General features: G+C 44.1%; 2 long non-coding RNA genes across 2 annotated transcripts in view; one reads left to right on the top strand and one right to left on the bottom strand.

Annotated features, from left to right (window-relative positions):
• LOC132814182 (uncharacterized) overlaps positions 1-11,995 on the bottom strand; it is a 62,151-nt gene extending 50,156 nt beyond the window's left edge. Inside the window, exon 1 of the long non-coding RNA XR_009644336.1 lies at positions 11,946-11,995. This is a non-coding gene — a long non-coding RNA (uncharacterized LOC132814182). The remainder of the gene's footprint in view (positions 1-11,945) is intronic.
• LOC132814181 (uncharacterized) overlaps positions 1-12,011 on the top strand; it is a 58,677-nt gene extending 46,666 nt beyond the window's left edge. The window contains exon 6 of the long non-coding RNA XR_009644335.1: positions 11,952-12,011. This is a non-coding gene — a long non-coding RNA (uncharacterized LOC132814181). The remainder of the gene's footprint in view (positions 1-11,951) is intronic.
• The last annotated feature ends 3,309 nt before the right edge of the window (positions 12,012-15,320 follow it).

Genomic DNA, 15,320 nt, shown 5'->3' with positions numbered 1-15,320 from the left:
TCTTCACGGATGCTGCCAGATCTGCGGAGCTTTCCCAATATCTTCTGGTTGTTGTGTGTGATTTACAGCATTTGCAGTTCTTTTGACTCTAATTTACCCGGAGTATCTATTTCAGGTCTAGCAGACTGAAACAATGTTTATCAACCCTCCCAGTCCATACTAACTGCATCTCTCTCCCAGTCCCTTCACACTGAGTCCCCCCAATACAGTGACACTGTGCCTGCAAAGCTCATGGTCACACCCCTCATTCACTCCCATTGGCTGGAGGATCACGCCAACTATCCTATTGGTCTGAAGCTGTGTCAATCAGCTAGGCCCCATTGTGACATGAGTGGTGGGATCCTCCCAGGTGCATCAGAGCCTGAAGGGTGACCTAATAGAGATTTATAAAATCATGAGGGGTATGGATAGGATAAATAGACAAGGTCTTTTCCCTGGGGGTCCAGAACGAGAGGGCATAGGTTTATGATGAGACGGGAAGGATTTAAAAGAGATCCAAGGTGCAATTTCTTTCACAATGAGGTTGGTGCGTGGATGGAATCTTCTGTTGGGAAGTGGAGGAGGTTGGTACAATTATACCATTTGGCCTCTGGATGGGTATATGAATGGGAAAGGTGTAGACGGATATGTGCCAAGTGTTGGCAAATGGGAGTAGATTAGGTTGGGATATCTGGTAGGCATAGATCAGTTTAATCAAAAGGTTTGTTTTCATCGTGTACATCTCTACGGCTCTGCCCTGTGATGAGCTTCATCATTCACAGTGAATGCGGTAGTATCACTGAGCACAGGGGCCATATCCTTCTCAACCTTGCCTAATCACATATCCAATCAGATGCTTTTTAAATATTGCATTGTACCAGCCTCCACACTTTTCCCTCACACCTTCAAAGTCTGTGCTCTCTGGTTTTGGACCCACCTAACATGGGAAAAAGAGACCCTGGCTGTTCACTCTAACCATGTCCCTCACGAGTGTATCAACCACTGAGGTCACCTTTCAGCATCCGATGCTCCAGGGGAAATCAGCACCTTCCAATTCAGCCTCTCCCTATATCTCAAACTCTCAACCATGGTAACATCTCTGTGCACTTTTTCTGAACCCTTTCAAGTTTCGCAAAATCATTCGTATAGTGGGGAGACCAGGACTGAAAGCAGAATTTGAGAAGTAGCCGAATCAATGCCCTGTACAGCCGTAAAATAATGCTGCAACTCCTATACTCAATGCACTGACCAATAAAGGCAAGTGCACCAAACACCTTCTTCACTATCCTGCCTAAAATTCCACTTTCAAGCAACTGTGAACCTTCACTACAAGGTCTCTTTGTTCAGCAACACTCCCCAGGACCTCCCCATTATTAAGTGTACAAGTCCTGCCCTGGTTTGCTTTTCCAAAGTGCAGAACCTCATATTTATCTAAATTAAATCTATCTGCCCCTCCTTAGCCCATTTGATTGAAGTCCCATTGTACTGAGGTAACCTTTTTCACTGTCCATTACACCTCCAATTTTGGTGTCTACTGCAAACTTACTAACCAGACCTCATATATTCACATAGAAATCATTGATATAAATGACAAAACACAGTGGACCCAGCACCCGTCCTGACAGCATGTTTCTCACACAGGCCTCCAGTCTGAAAAGCAACTCTCCACTACTACCAAAAGAGAAAATACTGGAAAATCTCAGCAGGTCCGGCAGCATCTGTAAGGAGAGAAAAGAGCTGACATTGAGTCTAACTGACCCTTTGTCAAAGCTGAGTGGTGCTTTAGGATGTGGCGAGAACAGTTGGGAAAATGTTGTATATCGTGCAAGTACCTATAATCCTGGAGGCTACGTGCAAGATGGAATCTGAACTGAAATCCACGTGGACTAAGTCAGAGGCGAAGACAGTCACTGAGGAAGGAAATATGGCTGTGGAAGTGAGTCTGAGTAAATAACTTGTCCAACACAGAGAGAAAAGGAAAGCAGTGAAGATGGACGGGGGTAGAGAGACAAACGAAAATCCTGTCGGAGAGAACAGCAATACATTTTCAGGGTAGGCATTCCTGGAAGAGAGATGGCAGTGCGTTAAACACTGGATAAAAGCAAAATGCTGCGAATGCTGGAATCTGAAACCAAAAGAGAAAATGCTGGAAAATCTCAGCAGGTCTGGCAGCATCTGTAAGGAGAGAAAAGAGCTGACGTTTCGAGTCTAACTGACCCTTTGTCAAAGCTGATTACAGGTATTTGCACGATATACAACATTTTTTCAACTACTGTTCCCTCCACTACTACCCTGATTGTTGAGCAAGCTTAGAGCTCATGGAATACAGGGACAACTAGCCATTTGGATACCGAACTGGCAGAAAGGCAGAAGACAGAGGGTGGTGGAGGAGGGTTGTTTTTCAGACTGGAGGCCTGTGACCAGTGATTTGGATATGAACATAAGAGGTACAGTCAGCAAGTTTGCAGATGACACAAAAATTGAAGGTGTAGTGGACAACGAAGAAGGTTACCTCAGAATACGACAGGATCTTGATCAGATGGGCCAATGAGCTGACAAGTGGCAGATGAAGTTTAATTTAGGTAATTGTGGTGTGCTCCATTTTGGGAAAGCAAATCTTAGCAGAACTGATACACTTGATGGTAAGGTCCTGAGGAGTGTTGCTGAACAAAGAGAAATTGGAGTGCAGGTTCATAGCTCCTTGACAGTGAAGTCGTAGGTAGAGAGGATAATGAAGGAGGTGTTTGGTATGCCTTCCTTCATTGGTCAGAGTATTGAGTACAGGGGTTGGGAGGTTATGATAAGACTGTACAGAACATTGGATATTCCAAAAGGCCACTTTTGGAATATTGCGTGCAAATCTGGTCTCCTTCCTATCAGAAGGATGTTGTGAAATTGAAAGGGTTCAGACAAGATTTACAAGGATGTTGCCAGTGTTGGAGGATTAGAGCTATATGGAGAGTCTAACCAGGCTGGGGCTGTTTTCTCTGGGGCGTCGGGGGCTGAGGGGTGTCCTTATAGACGTATATAAAATCATGAGGGGTGTTGATAGGACAAATAGATAAAGTCTTTTCTCTTGGGTGGGGGAATTCCAGAACTAGAGGGAATAGGTTTAGGGTGAGAGCGGAAAGATATGAAAGAGACCTGAGGGGCAACATTTTCATGTAGAGGGTGCTGCGTGCATGTAATCAGCTGCCAGAAGATGTGGAGGAGGCTGGTACAATTGCAACATTGAAAATTCATCTCGATGGATATATGATTATTAAGGTTTGGAAGGATATGGGCTGGGTGCTGGCAGGTTGGACTAGATTGGGTTGAGGTAAGTGGTTACCATGGACAGTATGGACTGAAGGGTCTGTTTCCATGTTTTACATCTCTATGACTCTATGACCTTCTAGATAATTCTGTATCCAAATAGCTAGTTCTCCCTGTATTCTACAGTGTCTAACTTGCTCACCAGTCTGCTATGTAGAACCTTGTGTCTTCCTGAAGTTCACATTAGTGACTTCCATGTACAAAGCCTTGCTACCTCTCCCTAATCATTTCTTGCCTTTCCAATTACATGTAAATCATGTCCATGAGAATCCCTTCCAACAACTTCTCTTCCACTGACTTCAGGCTCACCGGTCTATTGTTCCCTGGCCTTTCCTTCCCACCTTTCTCAAATTATGGCGCCCATCATCCAGCACCTCACCTGTGACTTTTAATGGCACAAATATCTCAGCGAGGGGTCCAGCAAACACTTCCCTAGATTCCCACAAAGTTCTGGGTTACACCTGAGCAGGTCCCAGGGATTTATCCACCTTTATGCTTTTTAAGTCATCCTCTGTAATATGGACACTTGTCAAGTTATCACTATTTATTTTTCCAAACACACTAGCTGCCACATCCTCTTTTAGTAAAAGAATCTCATATAGAATCTCTTCCACCTCCTGCGGTTCCACAGACAGCCTTGATGATTTTTATGGGTACCTATTCTCTGCCTGGTTACTCATTTGTCCTTAGTGTATTTGTAGAATTGCTTTGATTCTCCTTACACCTATTTCCTAAAGCTATTTCATGTCCCTTTTTGCCCTCCTGGTTTACCTCAAGTATACTCCTACTGCCCCTATACTCCTCTAGGGAGTCACACAAATACAGCTCTCTGTACCTCCCATATGCCTCCTTCATTCTCTTGACCACGCCCTCAATTTCTTTCGACAGGCAGCATTCCCTACACCTACCAGCCTTGGCCTTAACAGGAACATACTGTCTATATACTCTCATTGTCGCAGGTCTATGGAGGCAATGGCAGATGTGGACAGAGAAACAATCATTCTCAGTAAAGAGGTAATGTTGGGAAAGGTACCAGCCTAAAGGTAGATGGGTCGCCTGGCCGTGATGGAATGCATCCCAGAGAATAAAAGAGATGATGGGGGGATGGGGGGTGGGGGGCGGAATAGCAAATACACCCGCGATAATTCACTAAAATTTGTTGGATTCTGGGATGGTTCTGACCGATTGGAAGCTGCAAATGTGGTGCCACTATTTTTTAAAAAGGACCCATTAGCTTAACTTCTGTCGTGGAGAAAATGCTTGAATCTCTCAAGGAAGTAGTCGCAAGATATCTGGGTAGACACTGTCCTATTGAGCAGACACAGCATGGATTCATAAAAGGCAAGACATGTTTGACACATTTACTGGAATTATTTGAGGACATGACGAGCGCGTTGAACAAGGGGAATCCGGTGGAGGTGGTGTACCTGGATTTCCAGAAGGTATTGGATAAGTTGCCAAACAAAAGGCTGCTGTAAAAGGTAAAGATGCACAGCATTATGGGTAATGTATTATCATTGATACAGGATCGGTTCACCAACATAATAAAGAATGGGGATAAATGGGTGTTTGGATTAGTGTTGGCACTACAACTGTTTGCAATTTACACAAATGTTTTGGAGTTGAGGACCAAGTGTACGGTGTCAGAGTTCACATTTGATACAAAGATGAGGTAAAGCAATGTCTGCAAAGGCCACTAAGTTTGCACAGGGATACAGAGAGCTTACGTGAGTGGGTAAGGATCTGGTAGATGGAGTACAATGTTGGCATATGTGAGGTCATCCATTTTTGTCATACTAACAGCAAACTGGATGATGAAATGGTGAAAACATGCAGCAGGCTGCTGTACAGAGGGAGCTGGGTGTCCTTGTGCATGAATCACAGGAAGCTGGTTTGCAGGTACAGCAGGTAATTAAGGCAGTGAAGGGAATATTGTCCTTCATTGCCAGAGGGATGGTTATGCTGCAGCTGTACAGGGGGCTGGGGAGGCCACACCTGGAGTACTGTGTACAGGTTTGGTGCCCTTACATTAGCAAGGATGTACTGGCACTAGAGGGAGTGCAGAGGAGGGTCACTAGTTTGAGTTGGGAGTTGAGAAGGTTGGTGTATGTGGAGAGATTGAGAAAACATGTTCTATACTCATTGTAATTTAGAAGAATGGGACGTTGGATAGGAAACAAATAAAATTATGAGGGGAGGAGATAAGACAGAAGCAGGGAGGCTATTTCCACTGGGGACGGGTCCAACTCCAGAGCCTCAAAATAAGGGGGAGCAGATTTAGGACTGAGATCAGGAGGAGCTTCTTCAGCTAAAGGGTTGTGAATCTGTGGCGTTCCCTGCTGACTGCAGCATTTGAATGCCTTTCAGGCAAAATGTAGATTTGTGAACAGGAAAGGAATTAAGGGTTATGGTGGGAGATTGGGAACGTGGAGCTGAGGCCATGAAAAGATCAGCCCTGATCTTATTGAATGGGAGAGCAGGCTGGAGGGGCCAGGTGAAAGTTCTTGCCTCGTGCCATCAAAATCAGCCTTTGTCCAATTCAGAACCTTAACATGTAGATCTGGTCTATTATTTTCTGTAACTATTTTAAAACTAGTAGAATTATCAGAGAATCCCAACAGTGTGGAAGCAGGTCATTCAGCCCATCACACTGATACTGACCCTGAGAGCCTCCTCACCTCCCCCAGTAACATTGCATTTCCCAGGGCCACCCAACCTACACATGCCTGAACATTACGGACAATTCAGCCTGGACAATCCACCCAACCTGCACATCCCTGAACACTGTGGACAATTCAGCCTGGATAATCCAACCTATCCTGCACATCTTTGGACTGTGGGAGGAAACCAGAGAACCCAGACAAAATCCATGCAGAATACCCCAATAAGGTGGTCATCCCTGTCTTAATGGGCGGCACGGTGGCACAGTGGTTAGCACTGCTGCTTCACAGCGCCTGAGACCCGGGTTCAATTCCCGACTCAGGCGACTGTGTGGAGTTTGCACGTTCTCCCTGTGTCTGCGTGGGTTTCCTCTGGGTGCTCCGGTTTCCTCCCACAGTCCAAAGATGTGCGGGTCAGGTGAATTGGCCATGCTAAATTGCCCATAGTGTTAGGTAAGGGGTAAATGTAGGGGTATGGGTGGGTTGCGCTTCGGCGGGTCGGTGTGGACTTGTTGGGCCGAAGGGCCTGTTCCCACACTGTAAGTAATCTAATCTTATTTCCCAGTTCCAACGAACTAACTTCAATGGGCGTACTCCCAGCAATATCTTCCCTAAGCAAAAACATAATGCTATCCTGAATCAAAAATGCTACTCCCCCTCCTCTCTTGTCCCCCTTTCTATTCTTCCTATAGCATCTATACCCTGGAACATTAAGCTGCCAGTCCTATCCATCCCTGAGTGATACCTCTGTAGATGCTATAATATCCCAGTGCCATGTTCAAAACCATACCCTGAGCTCATCTGCCTTCCCTGTCAGGCCTCTTCTATTGAAGTAAATGCAGTGCAACTGCTCAGTCCGACTTCATTCTGTGCCTTGCCCTTGCCTGCCTTGACTATTTGACTTCTGAACTGTACCAGTCTCAGACATACTCTTTCCTCATTATCTTATTGGGTTTACACCCACTCCCTCACTGGTTTAATGCCTCCCGAGTATCACTAATATCTCCCTGTCTGGATGTTAACACCTTCCAATTCAGGTACAATCCATCCTTCTTATGCAGGTCAACTCTACTCCAGAGGAGATCACAATGATCCAAAAAAATGTGAATCCTTTTCCCCTGCACCAGCTCCTTAGCCACTCATCCAGCATCTCCTCCTCCTCTGTAATATGGACATTTTTCAAGATGTCACCATTTATTTCCCCACATTCTATATCTCCCAAGTACTTCTTCACAGTAAACACTGATGTAAAACACTGGTTTCCTATCTCGCCCATCGCCTGCAGCTCCACACAATGGCTGTCTTGCTGATCTTGGAGGGTCTCTATTTTCTCCCTAGTTAGCCTTTTTTTCTTCATGTATTTATGGAAGCCCTTCGGATTATCCTTAACCCTATTTGCCAAAGCTACCTCACGTCCCTTTTTTGCCTCCTGATTTCCCTCTTAATTATACCCCTACTGCCTTTGTACTCAATTTTTTTGGATTGGAATAAATGCAAAATATAACAACCTGACAAAACAGACGAGGGCAGGACTTACTCTCAATAAAAGTAGGGCCCTGAGTAGTGATATGGGAACAGAGAGACCGAGGGCTTCACGTCTTTGAAGTTTGTGTGACATGTAGACAGGGTGGTTAATAAGGTGCTAAGCACACTTACCTTGATTGTTCAGACCTTGGAGTACAGGAGTTGGGACGTTATGTTGGGGATGTACAAGATGTTGGGGAGGCCTCTTCTGGAATACTCTGTCCAGCTCTGGTTGTGCTGTTATCGGAAGGAGATTATTAAATTGGAGCAGGTCCAGAAGAGATTTACCAGCATGTTGCCATGAATGGAGGGATTGTGTTCTAAGGAGAGGCTGGATAGGCTGGGAATTTTTTCACTGGCGTACACGAGGTTGAGGCGTGAGCTTATTAGAGGTTTATAAAATTAGAAAGAGCGTAGATTAGGGTGAATAGCCGGGGGAGAGGGGGATTCAAAACTCGGGTGCATTCATTTTGAGAAGAAATGAGAAAGATTTGAGAAAATACATTAAGATTTTAATTAAAAAAAGATACACGTGTGGAATGAACTTCCAGAGGAAGTGGTAGCTGTGAATACAATTACAATGTTTAAAAGACATTCAGATACGTACATAAATAGGAAATATTTGGATGGATGTGGACCAAGCGGAGGCAGGTACAATTAGTTCAGTTTGGAATTATGGTCGGCATGGACTGCTTGGACCACAGGGCCTGTTTCCTTGCTGTATAACATTATGACCCTAATCCTCACGATCCCTAAATTCCTCCATCCTCAACTCGCCTGATCAATGTCACCTAAACCATCCTCACAACTCTTCCTTATTTATATAATTCCTCACTAGCCACAGAACGCTCCCTATCTCATGTCCTCCAGATGCGATATGTGCCTTTCTTTAGTTCCAACCTTGAGGATGCCTCATTCACTCCGATTGGATGAGGACAAACTGGTACGACCTGGTCCTCCAGTACTGCCCTCTGGCCCTATTGGCCTGCGCTGACATCACTCACCTCACAATGGGCCCCGGATGATTGGTGGTATCCTCCCTCTCTCTGCTCTGGGATGAGCTTCATCATTCACAGTGAATGGGACAGTATCACAGAGCACAGGGGCTGGGGGCTATTCAGCCCATTTGGGCTGTACTCTCTCCCTCTGGAGATGCTGCAAATCTGTCCCAATTCCCTTCCCATTTGCCCATAGCACCCCAAATCTTCCCTTAAAAAGTAAAATTCCAAATCTGCTTATGAATAATTGCTGAGTCTGTCCAGCTACCGTTCAGACTATTCCAGATGCTCAGAACTTACTGAAGAACATAATGTTCACATATTCACTTATTATTTGCCAATTACCTGAAAATAGTTACTAAAATTGTGACATTGTTAACAATTCCCCTCTCTCTGAAAATTAAATATCTTAGAAACAAATTTGCAGCTGATCAAAATCACTGCTTAACCTTCTCAGCTCCAAGAACAATTATCTGTGCTTCTGCTAGCTCTCCACAAAAGAGGAACACATCTTATTTTCATTTATTAGTGTCATAGAGATGTACAGCACAGAAACAGACCTTTGGTCCAATTTGTTCATGCCAACCAGGAATCCTCAACAACTGGAGCCCCATTTGCCAGCGATTGGTCTGTATCACTTGAAACCCTTCCTATCCATGTACCCAATCGGATGCCTTTCAAATGTTGTAATTGTATCAGCCTCCACTACTTCATCTGGCAGCTCAATCCACACACACACCACACTCAGTTTGAAAACGTTGCCCCTTAGATCTGTTTTAAATCTTTGCCCTCTCAACTTAAGCCCATGCAATTGTTTTGAACCCACCTAACTGGGGGGAAAACACCGTGGCTGTTCACCGTATCCATGCCCCTCATGATTTTATAAATCCCCATGAAGTCACCTCTCAGTCTTTGACTCTCCAGGGAAATTAACCCTGGCCTATTCAGCCTCTCCCTGTAGCCCAAATCCTCCAATCCTAGCAAAGTCTTTGTAAGTCTTGTCTGAACTATTTCAAGATTCACAACATCCTTCCCAGAACAACGAATTTCGAACCTAAAACATAATTCCTGAAATGGCTTAATCAATGTCCTGTCCAGCCACAATTTGACGCCCCAGCTTCTGTACTCAATGCATTGACCAATAAATATAAGCACACCAAACCCCACCTTCACTAGCCTGCCTATCTATGACTGTACTTTCAAGGAACAATGAACCTGCACTCCATGGTCTCTATGTTCAGCAACATTCCCAAGGACTTTACCATTAAATGTCTAAGTCCTGCCCTGATTTGCCTTTCCAAAATCGAACAGCTTACTTTTGTCTAAATTGAACTCACAGTCTGCCATTCCTCGCCCCAATGGCCCATCTGGTCAAGATCCTGTTGCATTCAGAACTAACCTTCTTCACTGTCCACTACACCTCCAATTTTGGTGTCTTCTGTAAACCTACTGACCATATCTCATATTCACATCCAAGTCAATTATTTAAGGACCCAATATCCATTCCTGCAGCAAACTGCTGCTCACAGGCCTCCAGTCCACAAATCAACCCTCTGCATCACCCTCTGCCTCCTACCTTCAAGCTAGTTTTGTATCCAAATGGCTAGTTCTCTCAACATTTCATGTTATCTTACCTTGCTAACCAGTCTGCTTTGTGGAACATCGTTCAGTGTCCATATAGACAACGTCCACAATCTGCCTTCATCAATCATCTTTGTCACATCTTCAAAAAAAAAACTCAATCAAGTTAGAGAGAGAATTTCCCACACACAAAGCCATGCTATCTATCCCTAATCATTCCTCGTCTTTCCAAATACATGTAAATCCTGTCCCTCAGAATCCCTTTCAACAACTTGCCTGCCACTGACTTCAGGCTCACTGTTCTCTTGTTCCCTGGCCTTTCCTTACCACCTTTTTAAATAATGGCACAGGTCTTCCAGCACCTCACCTGTCACCAATGACAATATAAACATCTCAGGGAGGGGCACTGCTATCACATTCCTAGCTTTCCACAAATGTCTGGGATACACCTTAACAGGTCCCAGGGATTTATCCACCTCGATATGATTCAACACATCCAGTACTACCTCGTCTGTAATATGGTCAGGAGCCGGGCAGCAGTGGACAATTCATTTACTGAAAGGTCTGTGAACATAATAGTAAAATACTAAACAGAGCAAAAATACACTCAGAGACTGAGGAAGCTAGATAGTGAACAAGTGGACATCAAGGTGCTCAGAGGCAAATCGGAGCAGTTTTATGATCCCACAGTCAGAGATGTCTAGCACTGAAACAGACTCTTCAGTACAACCCATCTATGCCAACCAAATATTCGAACCGAATCTATTCCCATTTGCCAGCACTTGGCTGGCATCCCTCTGCACCCTTCCTATTCAACTGCCTTTGAAATGTTACAATTGTTGTTGCCCTTTAGGTCCCTGTTGAATTTTCCCCTCTCACCCTTAACCTATATCCTCTAGTTCTGGGCTCCATCACCCCAGGGTAAACACCTTGTCTATTTACGCTATCCATGCCCCTCACGATTATATAAATCTCTTCAAAATTACACCTCAGCCTATGACACTCCAGGGAAAATCGCCCCCGCTATTATGCCTCTCCCTGCAACTCAAATCCTCCAACCCTGGCAACATCCTTGAAAATCAATTCTCAAACCTTTCAAGTTTAAGTGCCTCCTTCTGATAATAGGGAGACCAGAATTGCACACAATATTCCAAAAGTGGCCTAACCAATGTCCTGTCCAGCTCCTGTACTCAACGCTCTGACCAACAAAGGAAAGCATACCAAATGTCTTCTTCACTGTCTTATCGACCTGTGACTCTACTTTCAAGGAACTGTGAACCTACATTCCAAGGTCTCTTTGTTCAGCAAGACTCTCCAAGACCTTACAATTCAGTGTGTGAGTCCTGCTCGGATTTGCTTTTCTAAAATGCAGCACCTCACATTTATCTAAATTAAACCCTATCTGCCACTCCCCAGCCCATTGGCCCATCTGATCAATATCCCATTGTATTCTGAGACAACCTTTATCACTGACCACAACACCAACAATTTTGGTGTCACCTGCAAACTTACTAACTGTACCGCCTCTATTCATATCCACATCATTTAAATGAATGACGGAACAATTCCACAGAAAAACAAATATGCATTTCTCTGTGTAAATCCTGCCCAATGACTCTCTATCAGGGAGGGCTGCACATACTCCCCTCTGAACTTTGCCCCCTACAAAGATGGCGGCTGCACGTGTCCAGTGAATCGTTGCCCCGAATAAAGATGGCGGCGCTGACTCGAGTCAATCGCGAAATGAGGCATTTTCCGGTTTACTGCAAAAACGAGACTGTAAATTTCAAATTTGTCATTTCCGATGTGCACCAAATGTTCGCAAAACCTCTCAGCTCAGACCAACACCATTTCCCTCCCGTTTCCTGCTGTTTATTCCTTTTCTTACCGACAGCTCTCCGCCCGCACAGCCGCGCTGTCCGCGAGGATGATCACGTGGTATAATCAGGTCCCGCCTCTCATTCACTCTGATTGGTCGAAAGGCCAACCGCCTCGCTAGGTCCTCCAGTCCCGCCCCTGTCCTTCCATTGGTCCACCGCTGACATCAATCATCCTGGGACTACTGTTGGCTGGAGCATGCGCACTGCTTCCTGGCTTTTGTTGCTGTTCATAAGTTACAAGAGTGAGGGACAAAGTTAAAAACACACAACCACTTGATGAAGCAGCAGCAGCAGCGCTAGTGCTTCCAAATAAACCTGTTGGACTATAACCTGGTGTTCTGTGAATTTTAATTTTGTCCATCCTAATCCAACACCAGCACCTCCAAGTCACGAGTGAGGGAGGAATGTATAACATAAGAACTAGGAACAGGAGAAGGCCATCCTGCCCTTTGAGCTTGCTCTGCCATTCAATAAGATCATGGCTGATCACTTCGTGGACACAGAACCATTTACCCATGTTCTCACCGTATTAGATTAGACTTACAGTGTGGAAACAGGCCCTTCGGCCCAACAAGTCCACACCGACCCGCCGAAGCGAAACCCACCCATACCCCTACATTACCCCTTACCTAACACTACGGGCAATTTAGCATGGCCAATTCACCTGACCCGCACATCTTTGGACTGTGGGAGGAAACCGGAGCACCCGGAGGAAACCCACGCAGACACGGGGAGAACGTGCAAACTCCACACAGTCAGTCGCCTGAGTCGGGAATTGAACCCGGGTCTTCAGGCGCTGTGAGGCAGCAGTGCTAACCACTGTGCCACCGTGCCGCCCACAAGCATTATTCTTTAATTAATTATTTCTGTTTTGAAAAAAAGCTACCTTAGGTTTAAAAACATTTACTGAACAAACATCAACTACTTCCCTGGGCAATGAATTCCATTGAGGTTAAGAAGTTCCTTCTCAATTCAGTCCTAAATTTGCTGCCTCTAATCTTGAGCTGATGCCCTCTTGTCCTAGATTCACCTGCCAGTGGAAACATCCTCTCTACTTCTATTTTATCCATTTCATTCATTATTTTATATGTTTCCATTCTTCTGAATTCCAATGAATATAATCCCAATCTACTCCGTCTCTGTTAAGCCAACCCCCTCAACTCTGGAATCAACCTAGTTAATCTCCTCTGCACCCCCTCTCGTGCCAGTACATCCTTTCTCAACTAAGGAGATAACAACTACATGGAGTACTCCAGGTGTGGCCTCACCAGCACCCAATACAGCTGGAACATAACATCTGCTTTTAAGCACAATCCCTTCAGCATAGAAGGACAAAATTGCATTTGCCTTCAGAATTGATTGTTATACCTGGTGACCAACCTCATGCAGTAGGATACTCAGGTGCCTCTGCTTAGCAAAAATGCAACTTTTTAAAATTCAATTAATAATCTCTTTTTAATGTTACTCCAACCAAACAGTATGACATTACATTTATGAACATTATATTCCATATGACCGACCATTGCCCACTCACTCAATGTATCTATGTTCCTCTGCAAAGTTCCACAGTCCTGCTCACACTTTGTCCTGCTACTCATCATCGTGTCATAAGCAAACTTTAACACCCTAAATGTGGTCCCCAACTCCAAATCATCTGTATCAATTCTAAATAATCGCAGTCCCAACACTGATCCCTGAGGCACACAACTAGTCACTGATTGCCAGCCAGGATAATATGCATTTATCCCCACACTTTGCTTCCTGTTAGTCAACCAATCTTCTATCCATGCTAATACTATACCCCTAATGCCATATACCTTTATATTATGCAACAGCCTCTTGCACAGCACCTTTTTGAAGGCCTTTTGGAAATCCAGGTACACTGCATCTACTGGGTCCACATTGTCCAACTTGCTTGAAATGTCTTCATAGAATTCCAAAAGATTTTTCAAGCATGACCTGCCCTTCATGAACCCATGCTGTATCTGTCCAATGGGACAATTTCTATCAAGGCCCTGCTATTTCTTCCTTGATAATAGATCAAAGCATCATTCCCACTATAGAGAAGAAGCTGTCTGGGGTATAATTACCCATCTTTTGTCCACCTCCTTTTTAAAACAGTGGCGTCACTTTTGCTGCTTTCCAAACTGCTGAGACTGCCATGAAGTCCAGTGAATTTTGGAAAATTACTGTCAGTGCATTTGCTATTTCTCCTGGGATACATTCTGTCAGGGAAAAGAGAATTTTCTATTATTAGCTCAATTACCTCCAACAGTCCAAAACTAGGTGTTCTGTAATAATGATAGCTTCCATATCCTCACCTACCTTTGTGTCTTTGTTAATTACTGGCAAGATATTAGTATCCCCCACTGTGATGTCCCGTGACTAAATGCTGCTTCTCTTTTTCCAAAAGACCAACGTTTACTTTAGCCACTCTTTTCTCATTATTTATGTTTATAGAAACATTTGCTATCTGTCTTTATAGTCTGTGCTAGTTTATTTTTCTCATGTTCGAGCTTACATTTCTTTGTAACTCTTCTGTGGCTTTCTGTTGACCTCTAAAGTTTTCCCAGTTCTAGTTTCATGCTGGTTTTGGCCACTTTGTATGCCTTTCAATTTGATCACTTTCCTTAGATACCCATCGTAGAGAACACCTTTTCTTACAGTCCTTCCATTTCACTGGAATATACCTTTGCTGAGGACTTTGGAAAATGTCTTTGAAAATCTTCCACTGCTCATCAACTGTCCCACCATAAAATCTTTGTTTCCAGTCTACATTATCCAGGTTCTCCCTCATTCTATTGTAGTTCCTCATGTCCAAGCACAGGACCCAGGTATTAGGTTTTATCTTCACACTCTCCATATGTATTAAATTCAACCATACAGTGATCACTTCTTCCGAGAGGATCCCTAACTCTGAGGTCACTAATTATTCCTGTCTCATTGCAGAGGGTCAGATCTTGGATAGCTTGCTCCCTTGTAGATCCATTTCATACTGTTCAAGTAAAATATCACAGATACACTTAATGAACTCCTCATAGCTACCCTGACTAAGCTGGTTTGACCAAAATACATGTACATTAAAATCACCCATGATAATAACCGTACCATTTTTACAGGCATTAGTTATTTCTTTGTTTATTGCCCATCCCAATATGATGTTATTATTTGGTGGCCTATACACTGCACCTATCAGTGACTTTCTTGGTAGAATTTTGAATGCATCATTCCTGTTTCTCCTAATGTATGGCAAAAACAACAACTACTCATATTGTATGGAATCTTTCACAATGGCAAATCTCCTAAGGTACTTCATGGATGATCAAAACATTGATTAAGCAGAATGATTTCCAAAAAAATCTTAAAGGAGGATAGAATAGGTT

This window comes from Hemiscyllium ocellatum, unplaced genomic scaffold (assembly GCF_020745735.1).
Source record: "Hemiscyllium ocellatum isolate sHemOce1 unplaced genomic scaffold, sHemOce1.pat.X.cur. scaffold_719_pat_ctg1, whole genome shotgun sequence".
NCBI classification, from domain to species: Eukaryota; Metazoa; Chordata; class Chondrichthyes; order Orectolobiformes; family Hemiscylliidae; genus Hemiscyllium; species Hemiscyllium ocellatum.
The sequence above is the reverse complement of the archived record's forward strand: the minus strand, read 5'-3'. Positions and strand labels throughout refer to the sequence as shown.